This window comes from Rattus norvegicus, chromosome 1 (assembly GCF_036323735.1).
Source record: "Rattus norvegicus strain BN/NHsdMcwi chromosome 1, GRCr8, whole genome shotgun sequence".
Lineage (NCBI taxonomy): Eukaryota > Metazoa > Chordata > Mammalia > Rodentia > Muridae > Rattus > Rattus norvegicus.
Genome location: NC_086019.1, coordinates 115,331,538 through 115,346,331, shown reverse-complemented (window position 1 = coordinate 115,346,331; position 14,794 = coordinate 115,331,538). Strand labels below are relative to the sequence as shown.

The following is a 14,794-nucleotide window of genomic DNA, read 5'->3' as shown; positions in this document are numbered from 1 at the left end:
TATGCCCAAGAGTGGTATAGCTGGGTCCTCAGGTAGCACTATGTCTGATTTTCTGAGGAACAGCCAGACTGATTTACAGAGTGGTTGTACCAGCTTGCAATCCCCCCAACAATGGAGTAACATTCCTCTTTCTCCACATCCTTGCCAGCATCTGCTGTCACCTGAGTTTTTGATCTTAGCCAATCTGACTGGTGTGATGTGGAATCTCAGGGTTGTTTTGATTTGCATTTCCCTGATGACCAAGGTTGTTGAACATTTCTTTAGGTGCTTCAAGGCCCTTCAATAGTTCTATACCCCATATTCTAATAGGTTATTTGGTTCTCTGGAGTCTAACTTCTTGAGTTCTTTGTATATATTGGATATTAGCCCTCTATCAGATGTAGGATTGGTAAAGATCTTTTTCCAATCTGTTGGTTGCTGTTTTGTCCTATTAACAGTGTCCTTTGCCTTACAGAAGCTTTGCAATTTTATGAGGTCCCATTTGTTGATTGTTGATCCTAGAGCATAAGCCATTGCTGTTCTGCTCAGGAAATTTCCTCCTGTGCCCATGTGTTTGAGGCTCTTCCCCACTTTCTCTTCTATTAGATTCAGTGTATCTGGTTTTATGTAAAGGTCCTTTATCCACTTGGACTTGAGCTTTGTATAAGGAGATAAGAATGGATCTATTTGCATTCTTCTACATGCTGACCACCAGTTGAACTAGCACCATTTGTTGAAAATGCATTTTTTCCACTGGATGCTATTACTAACTTTGTCAAAGATCAAGTGACCATAGGTGTGTGGATTAATTTCTGAATCTTCAATTCTATTCCATTGATCTACCTGCCTGTCTCTGTACCAATACCATACAGTTTTTATCACTATTGCTCTGTAATACACTATTGCTTGAGGTCAGGGATGATGATTCTCCCTGAAGTAGTTCTTTTTTTTCAAAGAGAGCAAAACTTTAATGACTTTGATAAACTTTGCTCTGGAAAATACACATTTGGAAGAGGGACTAAAAACACTCTACTTGGACCAGCTTTGCTTAAGGGAGACTCCAAGTTCTGTTAAAGGACTGTGGGCTTCCCCAGCAGAGTACAAGCCTAGCTCTTTTGATGTCTAGGTAAGGTTTTTGAGACACCCCCTCAACCTGTTAAGGCAGTCCCCCTCGTCCCCCACTCACATTTGCTTCAAGTCAAGACTCCCAAGTCTTATACCCTCTTGGTACAAATACTCTGCTCTGTCAACACTGAAACCTGGTTTTCATATTTATACCTCAAGGCACTCAGCCAGTACTGATACCCCAAACCAAACGTGGGCTGGGAGTTTTGGTCACTTGTGCAGACCCCCTGCAGGCCAATTTAAAAAAGGTGCTGACAACCAGCCTTCCCCTTGTCCTTGGTATATCTGCTCTTCCTAACCTGCTTTGCTTTGTCCCTGCCTTCCAGTGGTTACAGTGAGCCCACAGGAGCTTCTTAAAGCAAGAGGCTGACCTCCACCAGCTGCTTCAGTAATTAACTGGATTAAGGGTCCTGGCTTGTCTCAACCAAAACTTGTTTTAGAATGAAGCTAGGCTCAGGGAAAATTCCAGCCCTCCCAGCTGTGTCTCAGGCAAGTGTTGGGGGAATTTGCCTGTATGAGATGGGATACAGAGGCGGTGACTCTTAAAACGACAGTCTTCAGGAGAAGGAAAAAACACCCTTCTAAACTGAAAGCTTACTCTCAGGACCCTACCCGGGATTGAAGATCTGCTGTCTCTTCCTCATCAAGAACCAGCAGCTCCTGGACCAGTTTCCAGAGGATAAGACCCCTGCCGTCTCTGCTTCATAGACAAGCCTGGAGCTGCCTCTGGGAAGAGCTGCCTGATGGCAATGCAGGTGTCACTTCCTGTCCATACAGCTTCTTCAGGACTCTGTAAGCCTGCACAGCCCGTTTCAGCTCTTCCCCCAGGGTCCACTGGCGCGCCAGTGAGGTGGCTGGAGCCGGGGGCACACTACCAGGGCCCGAAAGCATCTTCAGTATTAGTGATTTCTTCCCAGGTGCGTCTCTGCTTGTGCTCCTTCTAGGCTAAACTGTCAGCTCCGGGGGGCTGCTGCACAACTTCTCCAAACTTCACAGTATCTTTTAGCAACTCCTGCTCCAATCTGTCCACTGCTCTTGCTTCATTTTTCTTCTGGGCCTTTTCAAGTCGTCGCTTCTGGAACGCTTTCTTCGGCTTAGACTTCTCCTTCTTGGGAGCTGCCTGCACCTTTGGCTGCAGAGTGGCTTGGTTCTTGCAGGGCGTTCTGTTCCATGCGCTGGATGTAGGCCACATCAGACTACCCCTTCCTTTGCTTGAACTTGGGGACAGTGATGTCTGGCTCCTCCCCCTTCGCTTCCTTTTCCAATGTCTTCTTGAAAGCCACCTGGACCTCCTTTTTCCTCTTCTTGTTACTTAGCATCTTTTTCATCTCCAGCGGGCTCGGTCCTCATAATCTCTCGCAGCCGGAAAGGGATTTCTTGCTCATCCTGGGTTTTAGGCTTACAATTCACTTACTTTTGCTGTCCCAGCCAGTGAGGCCAAGCCCTGCAGTCCCTGCGACTGCTGCTACTGCCATGCCTACAGCTGTCCAGAGCCTCTAAGACCCGCAGACTGTGCCAGGCTTCACCATTACTACCCCTGGAATATCCTCCAGAAGTTCTTTTACTGTTGAGGATAGGTTTTGCTATCCTGGGTATTTTGTTATTCCAGATGAATTTGCAAGTTGCTCTTTCTAACTATGAACGATTGGGTGGGAATTTTGATGGGGATTGCATTGACTCTATAGATTGCTTAGGCAAGATGACCATTTTTACTATATTAATCCTGCCAATCCATGAGCACAGAAGATTTTCCCATTTTCTGAGATCTTCAATTTCTCTTTTCAGGGAATTGAAGTTCTTGTCATACAGATCTTCCACTTGTTTGGTTAGAGTCACACCAAGGTATTTTATATTATTCGTGACCATTGTGAAGGGTGTCATTTCCTTCATTTCTTTCACAGCCCGTTTATCCTTTGAGTAGAGGAAAGCTACTGATTTGTTTTAGTTAATTTTGTATCCTGCCACTTTGCTGAAGTTCTTTATCAGGTTTAGGTGTTCTCTGGTGGAATTAATTTTTAGGGTCACTTATGTATACTATCATATAATCTGCAAATAATGATATTTTGATTTCTTCCTTTCTAATTTGTATCAATTTGACCTCCTTTTCTTGTCTAATTGCTCTGGATAGAAATGTGAGTACTATATTGAATAGGTAGGAAGAGAGTGGACACCTTGTCTAGTCCCTGATTTTAGTGGGATTGCTTCAAATTTCTCTCCATTTAGTTTGATGTTGGCTACTGGTTTACTGTATGTCACTTTTACTATGTTTAGGTATGGGCCTTGAATTCCTGATCTTTCCAAGACTTTTTACCAGGAAGGGGTGTTTAATTTTTGTCAAATGCTTTATCAGCATTTAATGAGGTGATCATGTGGAATTTTGAGTTTGTTTCTATAGTGGATTGTGTTGATAGATTTCCATATATTGAACTATCTTTGCATCCCTATGAGGAAGCTTACTTTATCATGATGGATGATCATTTTGATGTGTTCTTGGATTTCTTTTTTGGGAATTTTATTGAGTATTTTGGCATCGATTTTCATAAGGGAAATTGGTCTGAAGTTCTATTTCTTTGGAGGGTCTTTTTGTGGTTTAGGTTAAGAGTAATTGTGGCTTCATAGAATGAATTGGTTACTGTTCCTTCTGTTTCTATTTTGTGCAATAGTTTGAAGAGTATTGGTATCAGGTCTTCTTTGAAGGTCTGATAGAATTCTACACTAAACCCATCTGATCCTGGGCTTCTTTTCCTTTTTATTTCTTTCTTTTTTATTGACTTTGCGTGAACACTTCTATTTCTTTAGGGGTTATGGAACTGTTTAGATGGTTTATCTGATCCTGATTAAACTTTGGTACCTGGAATCTGACTAGAAAATTGTTCATTTCATCCAGATTTTCCAGTTTTGTTGAGTATAGTCTTTTATAATAGAATCTAATGATTTTTTGAGTTTCCTCAGTTTCTGTTGTTAGGTTTTCCTTTTTATTTCTGATTTTGTCAACTTGAATACTGTCTCTGTGCCCTCTGGTTAGTCTGGTTATGGGTTTTCTATCTTGCTGATTTTCTCAAAGAATCATCTCTTAGTATACTTGATTATCTGTATAGTTCTTTATTTTTCTATTGGTTGATTTCAGCTCCAAATTTGATCATTTCCTGCTGTTTAGTCCTTTTTTTTTTGTTTTGTTTTGTTTTTGTTCTAGAGCTTTCGGATGTGCTGCCAAGCTGCTAGTGTATGTTCTCTCCAATTTCTTTTTGGAGGCACTCATAGCTATGAGTTTTCCTCTTAGCACTGCTTTCATTGTGTTCCATAAGTTTGGATATGCTGTGCCTTAATTTGCATTAAAGTCTAAAACGTCTTTAATTTTTTTCTTCAATTCTTCCTTGACAAAGTTATCGTTGAGTAATGCATTGTTCAGCTTTCATGTGTTTGTGGGCTTTTTATTATTTTTGTTGTTATTGAAGACCAGTATTAGTCTTTGGTGATCTGATAGTATCCTTGGAATTATTTAAATCTTCTTTTATCTATTGAGGTCTGTTTTGTCACTGAATATATAGTCAATTTTGGGGAAGGTACCATGAGGTACTGAGAAGAAGGTATAGCCTTTTGGGATGAAATGCTCCATAAATATCTGTTAAATCCATTTGGTTCATGACTTCTGTTAGTTTCACTGTGCCTCTGTGTAGGTTTTGTTTCAATAATTTGTCCATCGATGAGAATGGGGTGTTGAAATCCTCCACTATTATTATGTGAGGTGCTGCAATGTGGTTTTTTGTTTTTCTTTTGTTTTTATTTTTTAGCTTTAGTTAATTTTTTTTAATGAATGTGTGTGCTTTTGTATTTGGAGCATAGATGTTCAAAATTGAGAGTCCATCTTGATAGATTTGTCCTTTGAGGAGTATGAATTGTCCTTCCTTACTTTTTTGATAACTTTTGGTTTAAAGTGGATTTTATTCAATATTGGAATGGCTACTCAGACTTGTTTCTTGGAATCATTTACTTGGAAAATTTTTTCTCAGCCTTTTACTCTGAGGAAGTGTCTGACCTTGCCACTGAGGTGCATTTCCTGAATGTAGCAAAATGTTGGGTCCTGTTTTAGTAATCTAGCTTGATAGTCTATGTCTTTTTATTGGGGAATTGAGTCCATTGATGTTAAGAGATATTATGGAATAGTGATTATTTCCTGTTATTTTTGTTGTTGCAGGTGTAATTATGTTTGTGTGTCTCTCTTCTTTTGGGTTTGTTGCAAGAAGATGTCTTTCTTGCTTTTTCTAGGGTGTAGTTTCCTTCCCTGTGTTGGATTTTCTATCCATCATTCTTTGTAGGCTGGATTTGTGGAAAGATATTTTGTAAATTTGGTTTTGTCATGGAATATCTTTGTTTCTCCATCTATGGTAATTGAGAATTTTGTTGGGTTTAGTAGCCTGTTCTGGCATTCGTATTCTCTTAGGGTCTCTTAGGGCCCAGGATATTCTGGCTTTCATAGCCTTTGTTTAGAAAACTGGTGTAATTCTGGTAGGTATGCCTTTATATGTTACTTTACCTTTTCCCCTTCTGCTTTAATATTCTTTCATTGTTTTGTGCATTTGGTGTTTTGATTATCATGTGATAGGAGGAATTATTTTTCTAGTCCAGTCTATTTAGAGTTCTGTAGGCTTCTTGTTGTTCTCAGGCATCTCTTTCTTTAGGTTAGGGAAATTTTCTTCTATAATTTTGTTGAAGACATTTACTAACCTTTGGGAATTTTTGCTCTCTTCTACTCCTATTACCAAGTTTGATCTCCTCATTTTGTCCTGGATTCCTTGGATGTTTTGGGTTATGATCTTTTTGTGTTTTGTATTTTCTTTGACTGTTGTTTTAGTGTTTTCTATGGTATCTTCTGCCCCTGAGATTCTCTCCTCTATTTCTTGTATTCTGTTGGTGATGCTTGCATCTATGACTCATGATCTCTTTTCTAGGTTTTCTATCTCGAGGGTTGTCTCCCTTTGTGATTTATTTATCTTTTACTACTTCCATTTTTAGATCTTGAATGATTTTGTTCAATTCCTTCTCCTGTTTGGTTGTGTTTTCCTTTAATTCTTTAAGGGAATTTTGTGTTTCTTCTTTAAGGGCTTCTATCTGTTCACCTGTGTTGTCCTGTATTTCTTTAAGGAAGTTATTTATGTCTTTCTTAATGTGTTGTATCATCATCATGAGATGTCATTTTACACCCAAATCTTGCTTTTCTGGTGTGTTGGTTATCCAGGATTTGTTCTGGTGAAAGAACTGATTTCTGATGATGCCAAGTCGCCTTGATTTCTGTTGCTTGGGTTATTACCTCTTGACTTCTGTTTCCCTCTGGTATTATTTGTTCTTTCTGTCTCTGAGTAGAGCTTTTCCCTCCTGTGGGCCTGTAAGTCTGTGCTCTTAGGTGTGTCAGCATTCCTGGGAGAGCAGCTCTCTCTGGGCTGTAATGGGATGCAGAGAGCTATGTTCTTTGTGTGTCAGACCTCCTGGGAGACCAATTCTCTTCGGGTAGGATTTGGGTGTGGAGTGCTGTGTCAGTGGGTTAGCTTCAGGGCACAGATGGAGACTGGAGATCCTGTCTCAGGTTGCTCTGCAGTTACTGTGTGGTTCTGGCATGTCCCTTTTTGGCCAGTTATTGGAACAAAAGTGGTGGTCTGTAGGATTGTCATACAGGTGAAGGCTGGTACAACATAGAATGAGATCTGTCATTGGATGAGACAGGTGGGTGGGAGAAAAGTTTTAGGGAAGAGGAGGAGACTGGAATAGAGAGAGACTGGATGAGAAGCTGCAGAGAGAACATGGAGGCTTGTGTTAACATTCCACTCTGTGTATTTACAGGTTGTTATGAATATTTTTTTCTTCATCTTTATTAACTTGGGTATCTCTTATTTACATTTCAATTGTTCTTCCCTTTCCTGGTTTCCAGGCCAACATCCCCCTAGCGCCTCCCCTTCTATATGGGTGTTCCCCTCCCCATCCTTCCCCCATTACCGCCCTCCCCCTAACAATCCCGTTCACTGGGGATTCAGTCTTGGTAGTTCACTGGGGGTTCAGTCTTGGCAGGACCAAGGGCTTCCCTTTCCACTGGTGCCCTACTAGGCTATTCATTGCTACCTGTGCAGTTAGAGCCCAGGGTCAGTCCATGTAGAGTCTTTGGGTAGTCGCTTAGTCCCTGGAAGCTCTGGTTGGTTGGCATTGTTGTTCATATGGGGTCTCAAGCCCCTTCAAGCTCTTTCAATCCTTTCTCTAATTCCTTCAACGGGGGCCCCGTTCTCAGTTCAGTGGTTTGCTGCTGGCATTCACCTATGTATTTGCCATATTCTGGCTGTGTCTCTCAGGAGAGATCTACATTTGGTTCCTGTCAGCCTGCACTTCTTTGCTTCATCCACCTTATCTAGTTTGGTGGCTATATATGTATGGGCCACATGTGGGGCAGGCTCTGAATGGGCGTTCCTTCAGCCTCTGTTCTAAATTTTGCCTCCCTATTCCCTGCCAAGAGTATTCTTGCTCCCCTTTTAAAGAAGGAGTGAAGCATTCGCATTTTGGTCATCCTTCTTGAGTTTCACATGTTCTGTGCATCTAGGGTAATTCGAGCATTTGGGCTAATATCCATTTATCAATGAGTGCATATCATGTGTGTTTTTCTGTGATTAGGTTACCTCATTCAGGATGATATTTTCCAGTTCCAACCATTTGCCTACGAATTTCATAAAGTCATTGTTTTTGATAGCTGAGTAATATTCCATTGTGTAGATGTACCACATTTTCTGTATCCATTCCTCTGTTGAAGGGCATCTGGGTTCTTTCCAGCTTCTGGCTATTATAAATAAGGCTGCTATGAACATAGTGGAGCATTCTTAAGGGATGGATGTGTATAGGGCCTTGTATGTTTAGGTGGGCAATTATATCTTATCAGTTGTATCAGAGGTTATTGTATTATCTGTTCTTTCGTGTTGCGATTTAAGTTTAAGAGAGTGTGTGGTGTCTAGAGATACTGGGCCTCCATGGAATTGGGATGTGTGTTTCTGGCAAGATACCTACTAGACATCTTGGGACATTGTGGTGCCAGACCTAGTAGGGGTAAAAGACAGCCTTATATTTATTATAATTTTACAGCAACTGTGGTCTCACTTTTGAACTTAGGAGAGACAGAGTTCCTGGGAGACCAGCTCTCTCTGGGCAAGATTTGCGTATGGAGGGCTGTGGGACAGCCTTAGATCTGGGGTGCAGATGGAGACTAGAAGTGGATATGGTTTGTTAAAAATCAAACTCATTCTGCTAAAGAGGGCTTATACCCTAAATAAGTATAAGTACATTCTCCAGGTGTACATTTAGAAAATTCCAGATACAAATTTGCCAAATAGATGTATTTATGGATTGTTTGTATGCTCATTAGAAAAGAGGAGCTTTGACTGAACCATGACACGTAGAAGAAATGATTGTTCTATAATGACCTTACCTATAAGACTGAAGAGCAGCAAGTAGCCCACCTCCAGAAAAGTCAAGAAAGTCTCCCATTCAGGCAGATCTTAGCATGAAAGAAGGGTCAAACAATGATTATAATATATTATAGTTGTGACTGGAGCTAACTATGGTTTCTCACAGCCTGTGTTTCTAACTTGAAGTTACCAAACATCCTTTATCCCTTCTAAAGCAAGGAAATCCTGAAAAATTCCAAAGAACAGCTAGATGAGACAGCATTTATTATCAATGTAGCATCTCACTGAGCGAGCTGGTAAAGAAAACAAAGAAAATAGAAAGTGTCTTAACATCTTAAAGCATTGCTTTATTTCAAAACAATTTATGTCATCCCCAGGTATAATCTACTGTTTTCCCACCATTTATTTCTATGTAATACATTTATGTCTTCCTTGTGAACTAATCTGTGACAATTGATACAAAGACATTATCAAAGACAGGCAAATCACAATATTAGATTTATTTATGTTGGCAAAAGTAACTGTATATTAGAAACTTTGTTAGGATAGGAGAAAAATTATACTTCTAGGCCTGTTTGTTATTAGATCAGCCTATATGCTGTTTTTATTTTTGGTTACGATGAACATTTTTTATCAGGTTAAAGGGTTTGAAAAACTATTGAGGAAGAACACAGAGTAGGTAAAATGTCCTAAAAACCAGAATTAGAAGCAATATTTTCTGTTTATGCTAAAAAGTACTTGATTTCATCTTTAAAATTTCCCTACAATAATGCGTGTTTTACACATACATCACATATAAATTGCTTTAAATCCTTTAAAACAGTAAGGTGTATATATGCAATCAAAATGTATGGAAATAACATAAAATACATTACCCTGTGTTAATTAATATATCATAATTTCTTCACTTGTGCTACAACGTTACTATCTATACACAAATTAGATAAAAGTTTAATTATTATTATATGGATTTTCTTAGTTTTAAAATGATGTACTTTGATGATTTTTAACCTCTCCCCCAATTCCTCTTGCAGCCACATTTCTCTACCCACCCAATTAATAGTCCGTTTATTTTTTTAAATCTATCAAATCCAGGTTGTGCTCTTCATATAGTTTTTGATATATAGCTTTCCATCAGAGTAGTGTAGACCTACAAGGGCAATAATACTTTGTTGCCATATAAAATATCCATTTATTTTACAGAGTAAAATACTACCTTTATAATTGATTAACGTTCAACCCAAATATATATTTATTACACATGTTATTCCACAGTTACTAAGAATTACACTCACAAACAATTTTGCATTAGAGGAAATGTTTATAATGTTGAATAAATGCAAAAAATAAAATGCCCAACTATGTAAAACATATGTGGACATAGAAAAACTTGGAACAGGTATGTTAAAGATAAGATGAAGTAATAGGGCTACATGAAGCTATACTCCTGCTCCTGACACTAACTGGAAATAACTAATGGTCTAATTCTGAAATCTGGACCACGAACATAATCTTCAGGGTAATTAACATTCTCTCTTAGTTTTAGCAGGCTCTTTGTGACTTGTGAAGCTGTGTTGCTCTTATGTCTTTATGATGTACATTTTGAAGAGCTCCCTTTACTAGGATGTTATTATCCCCAAGAACACAATGCTTTTCAAAAAGAAAGAAAGAGAATGGGAAACCCTTGAAAGTATGCTCTATGTACTGGCAATTGCTCAGTAGATGAGAGTCATATACAATAAAGGAGGTATTTCTTCACAGGATAGTTAAAATTCATACTCTTAGAATGTCATTTTGTCCTTTATTGAAAATATATTGTTTTCTCATACATTATATCATGATTACAATTTCCCCTCTTTCTACTCTTCCCAGTAACTTCCTTCCTCCTCTCCTATCTGGAGCCATTCTCTTTCTATCTCTCCTTAGAAAACAACAGGCATATAAGAGATAACAACAAAATATAACAAAATAAGTTATCATAAGATAAAGCAAAAACCATGACATTGAGGTTGGACAAGGCAATGTAACAGAAGGAAAAAAGTTCAAGAGCAGGCACAACCATCAGACACCCACTTTTTCACACACTCAAGAATCCATAAAAATATTAAGCTGGAAGCTATAATGTATATGCAGAGGACCTGGTACAGACCCATGTAGGAAGGGTCACAATCTTCTAGAAAACTGACTTCTCCCCGAAAGAATCAGTTGCTAATGGCTACTTCGCTAGAAGAGCTATTTCATGCTCATCCTTACTGTGCATGCTGGAGTCTTTCAGTATGGAGACTACACAGGTTTTGTTCATGCTGTTACAACTGCTGTGTGTCCACATGTGCAACTTCCTTGCTATGTGTAGAAAACTCCATCTTCTTGTAGTCACCTAGTACCTCTGGTTTCCATGATGACTCCAGAGCCCTGGAAGAATAGGTTTGAATATAGAGGTCTCATATGGCCCTTAGCATGCTGCAGTCCTTTACTCGCTATATGTTAGTCCTATGTGATTCTGTTATAATTGTGATCTTGAGTTATAACTTTGTTCAAAATCTATCCTTCCTTTTAAACATGCAGTAGTACTTTATAGCATTTATTTTTGGTATTTGTACATATGTTGGTTCTTCTCTGTAAGTAAAATTACAAATTACAGCTGTGATTTTTTATAGGTGATCATTTACATGAACTTACACATACAAAGCAATTGGTGAAAGCAACTGTATGGCCACAGACATCCATGTATTATTTTATATTTATTTATTTTCAGATCCTGAGAACTCAAACCCTTAAAAGGTGAAAATACTGGGTTTTTTTGCCATAAAACTACTTAGCTATGGAATATATTCATGAAATCAATACTAAATACTCAAGTTCTCAGATTTTTACAAGTAAGTGGAATCAATAAAAGAAATGAACCTCTTAGTATAATTACCCATTTGCATACTTGCAAAAGATATTAAATGAATGTAGTTACATTATTCAGCACAGACTTGAGAAGCAATTTAACTCCTATGAAAGAAATAGCCCATATTTACAAAGTAAAATAATGAGTCTTTGTGGAATCTGAGTATTGAGTCTCTATGAGAAATTGGAAGGTATTGAGGGAGAAAAATCAGCATTTTCAGTAAGAGAAAAAACATTACCAAGACATGAAGACATGGCAATTTACTTATTTATTAACTTATTTCACCATTCATTTTAAGACGTTGTGAAGTACAATGCAAAATGAGGGATGGAAAATATAGAGGCGGAGATGAGACATACTTTGGTGGCACAGTAATTGTCTAGCAAGCATGATTAGAGCTCTGAGTTTGATGATGAACATTAAAAAGAAGTAAATGTACCCAAAGTGTACTCTTTCTTCCCTTTTTGACAGTCTCATATATAAAACGTGTTGTTATTATCTTTATACTTCAATTACTCTCTGTCATCTCTGTTCCTTCAGTTCTGAGCTCCTTCTTTAGTCCCCAACTAGCTACATCATTACAGAAAATGTCATGTTTTTTTCAGAAAATTTTTACAGTCCTTAGCTACCCAAGAAGGGAGGTGGGATCATGGATATTTTTTCTGCCCATCGTGGAACGTTGAAGCGGCTAATCTTGTACAAATATCCACAGCTGCTGTGACCTACTGTCCTGGAATTGAGCTCTTAAATATAACATATACCGAAAAGGCTCTAATCTACAAAATCCCATAGAAAGGAATCAGAAATCATAGTGCAGCATGTGCAAGTGGTTTTTAGGTTATTAGAAAGACATTAAAGCACGGATGAGGCAGGCTGGAAATTTGGCTGAATACATTTCCCTTTTAAAAATACTCATTCTCAAGGTAACCAGCCCTTCCTTATGACAGCATGATTCATTTATGCCGACAAGATATTCATGAATTATTCACCCCTTTATGGTCCTACCACAAAACGCTGCTACATTAGAAGGTAAATTTCAGTACAAGTGCTGGAAGGAGCACAAAGCATAGGAAGGAGTATTAGACATATGGAAATGCAGAATTGTAGTCTGAACCAAAAATAACATTGGGAAATTATAGGAGGACCAGATTGCATGGGGCTAAATTGCTACTGAAATTAATTTTAGCCAGAAGTTTGGAAACCACTGAAATGCATTCAATAGAATGGAGAAGTTTCAATAGTTATTTGTGTGATTAGTGTGAGATTTTTTAAAAAAATCCTTTTACAGGTATGATTCAATTAAGAGAGGATAGAAAACATATACCATCTACTTATAATTTGTTCTGGGAAATGGAGTAACAGTTAAGAACATTTGCAGCTCTTGGAGAGGACTTGAATACAGTTCTTAGGATCCACATCAAGCGGCTCATAAACACTTGTAACTCCAGGTCAAGGAGATGCAATCCCCTTTCATTTACTCTCTGGATACCTGTACACATGTGTGCATTATTTTTCACAAACATACACACATGTATACATTTTTAAAAGATAAATTTATGAAAATGTAAAATGGAATTCTTGGGTGAATTTTAAAGTTAGATTCAAGTTCTTTCCATAGAAAGAAACAGTCTTAGTATGATCTGACTAGTTAGTAACTAATGTGTTGTTTGTTGCCCAAGTGAATATATAACAAAGAGTAGAAGACCCAACTATAGAAATAAGAACCGTTATATTTACAGTTTCTTAAAAATGTTTCTTCCAATTATGTTTTGCTCTCATACATGTATACATTTGATATGTAAATGTGTGCTGACAATATATATTTTATTTTTCAATTGTATGAAACGGTAAGCCATGTTTTAATTTTAATGTGAAACACACAAAACAATTAAAGTCCCCCAATTCATATTTTCTCATTAATTTTCTGTAGCTTCAAAAAAATCCAATAATGGTCCAATACCTTAAATATGAGCATTACTCATTTTCTCATCATTGTGGGACAGCACCTTATGGAGACAAATTAAGCAAAGACATGTTTATTGTGGCTTACGGATTAGAAAGGGATAGAGTCTACTCTGGAAGGAAGTTATGCCGACAGATGTATGAGACTGCTATTTGCTTTGTGTTTCCTATCAGGAAGCAGAGAGGTGAACTCTGGTCCTCAGCTCTCCTTCTCTTTTGTCTCTATTCTGCTTGGCATGCCCAGCAGTGGTAGAGTGCAGCACACAGTCCATTCTCAGCTAACCCGCTCTGAAAGCCTAAATTGGATCAAGCTGATGATCAAATGTCACCATCACATCCCCCCAAAAATATTACTTATGAGGCTTTACAATTAATTTATTAGAGGATTAGAGTTAGTGTGCAGCCTGGTGGTAAACCAAGTAAGTCCCTCATTTATAGCCTTTCAATCCAATATTTCACCATAAATGGATAGGGAATGTGCATGTTATCTTAAAACGCCACTAAGATTTTGAGGCTTATTCTAAAAGTTAAACTAGCACAGTATCAGAAATATTTTGGGAAGATATACAACTTAGTCATCTTGAATTTTGCTTTTGTTTCCAAAGTATTACTTATTACTCATCCAATAATAGTGAAAACTTTAATCCTGAAACAGTTTTTGCATTTACTTATGAGGAGAGCAAAATTTTCTTTAGGATTCAAAAACCAACCAGCTACCATTACCAGTAAATTGTCTCTCACTTCCGGAATCTTTCCATAAGCAATCGTTCACTCTCTGCAGTAGTTTAAGTGAGGTGAGCTGTGAAGTCAAACTCATCTCAGAACCTTTGATGCACAGGGCTGTTTAGGTGTAGGTCAAAATAGCCTTTGCAGGATTGCGGGGAATGCAGTAGTGTGGAGTAGCAGCACCTCGGTAGCATTACCCAGAATGCTACAGAGACCTTTGGATAAGTTAGTCTGATGAGACTTACAGAAAAAAAAATGTCTTGAAGAAGAGTGATCAGGCTTGCAGGAAAGTCTTTTTCTCTGAGATAGAAAGTGACCATACAATTACTGTGCCCATCATATCAAAGAGTAGAGTGGGATCATCCCATTCATGTCTTTCTACAGCACCTGAAAATTCAGAAGATTAATATAAACTATTGGTATTTTTCTAAGCTTTACAGGATAGACCATGAGGTAATGCTCAGACATGTGATAAATATATTCTCATGTAGCGAGGTGGCATGATTATGCCATAATCGTTTCCCTAATTCAGGACAGTCAATCAGGTGAACACAATTCCTGACAGCTTCCAGGGATTCAGGGATTAGTGTTTCAAGGTAATCTTTAAAGTACCCCATTCAGAAAATAAAGTTCACAATATGAACTCCTGAATAATTAGTTCCAGCAGACTCTC

General features: G+C 38.2%; 1 pseudogene; it reads right to left on the bottom strand.

Moving 5' to 3' along the window:
* Positions 1-1,806: 1,806 nt before the first annotated feature.
* Ccdc137-ps1 (coiled-coil domain containing 137, pseudogene 1) lies at positions 1,807-10,842 on the bottom strand (annotated as a pseudogene).
* Positions 10,843-14,794: the final 3,952 nt, after the last annotated feature.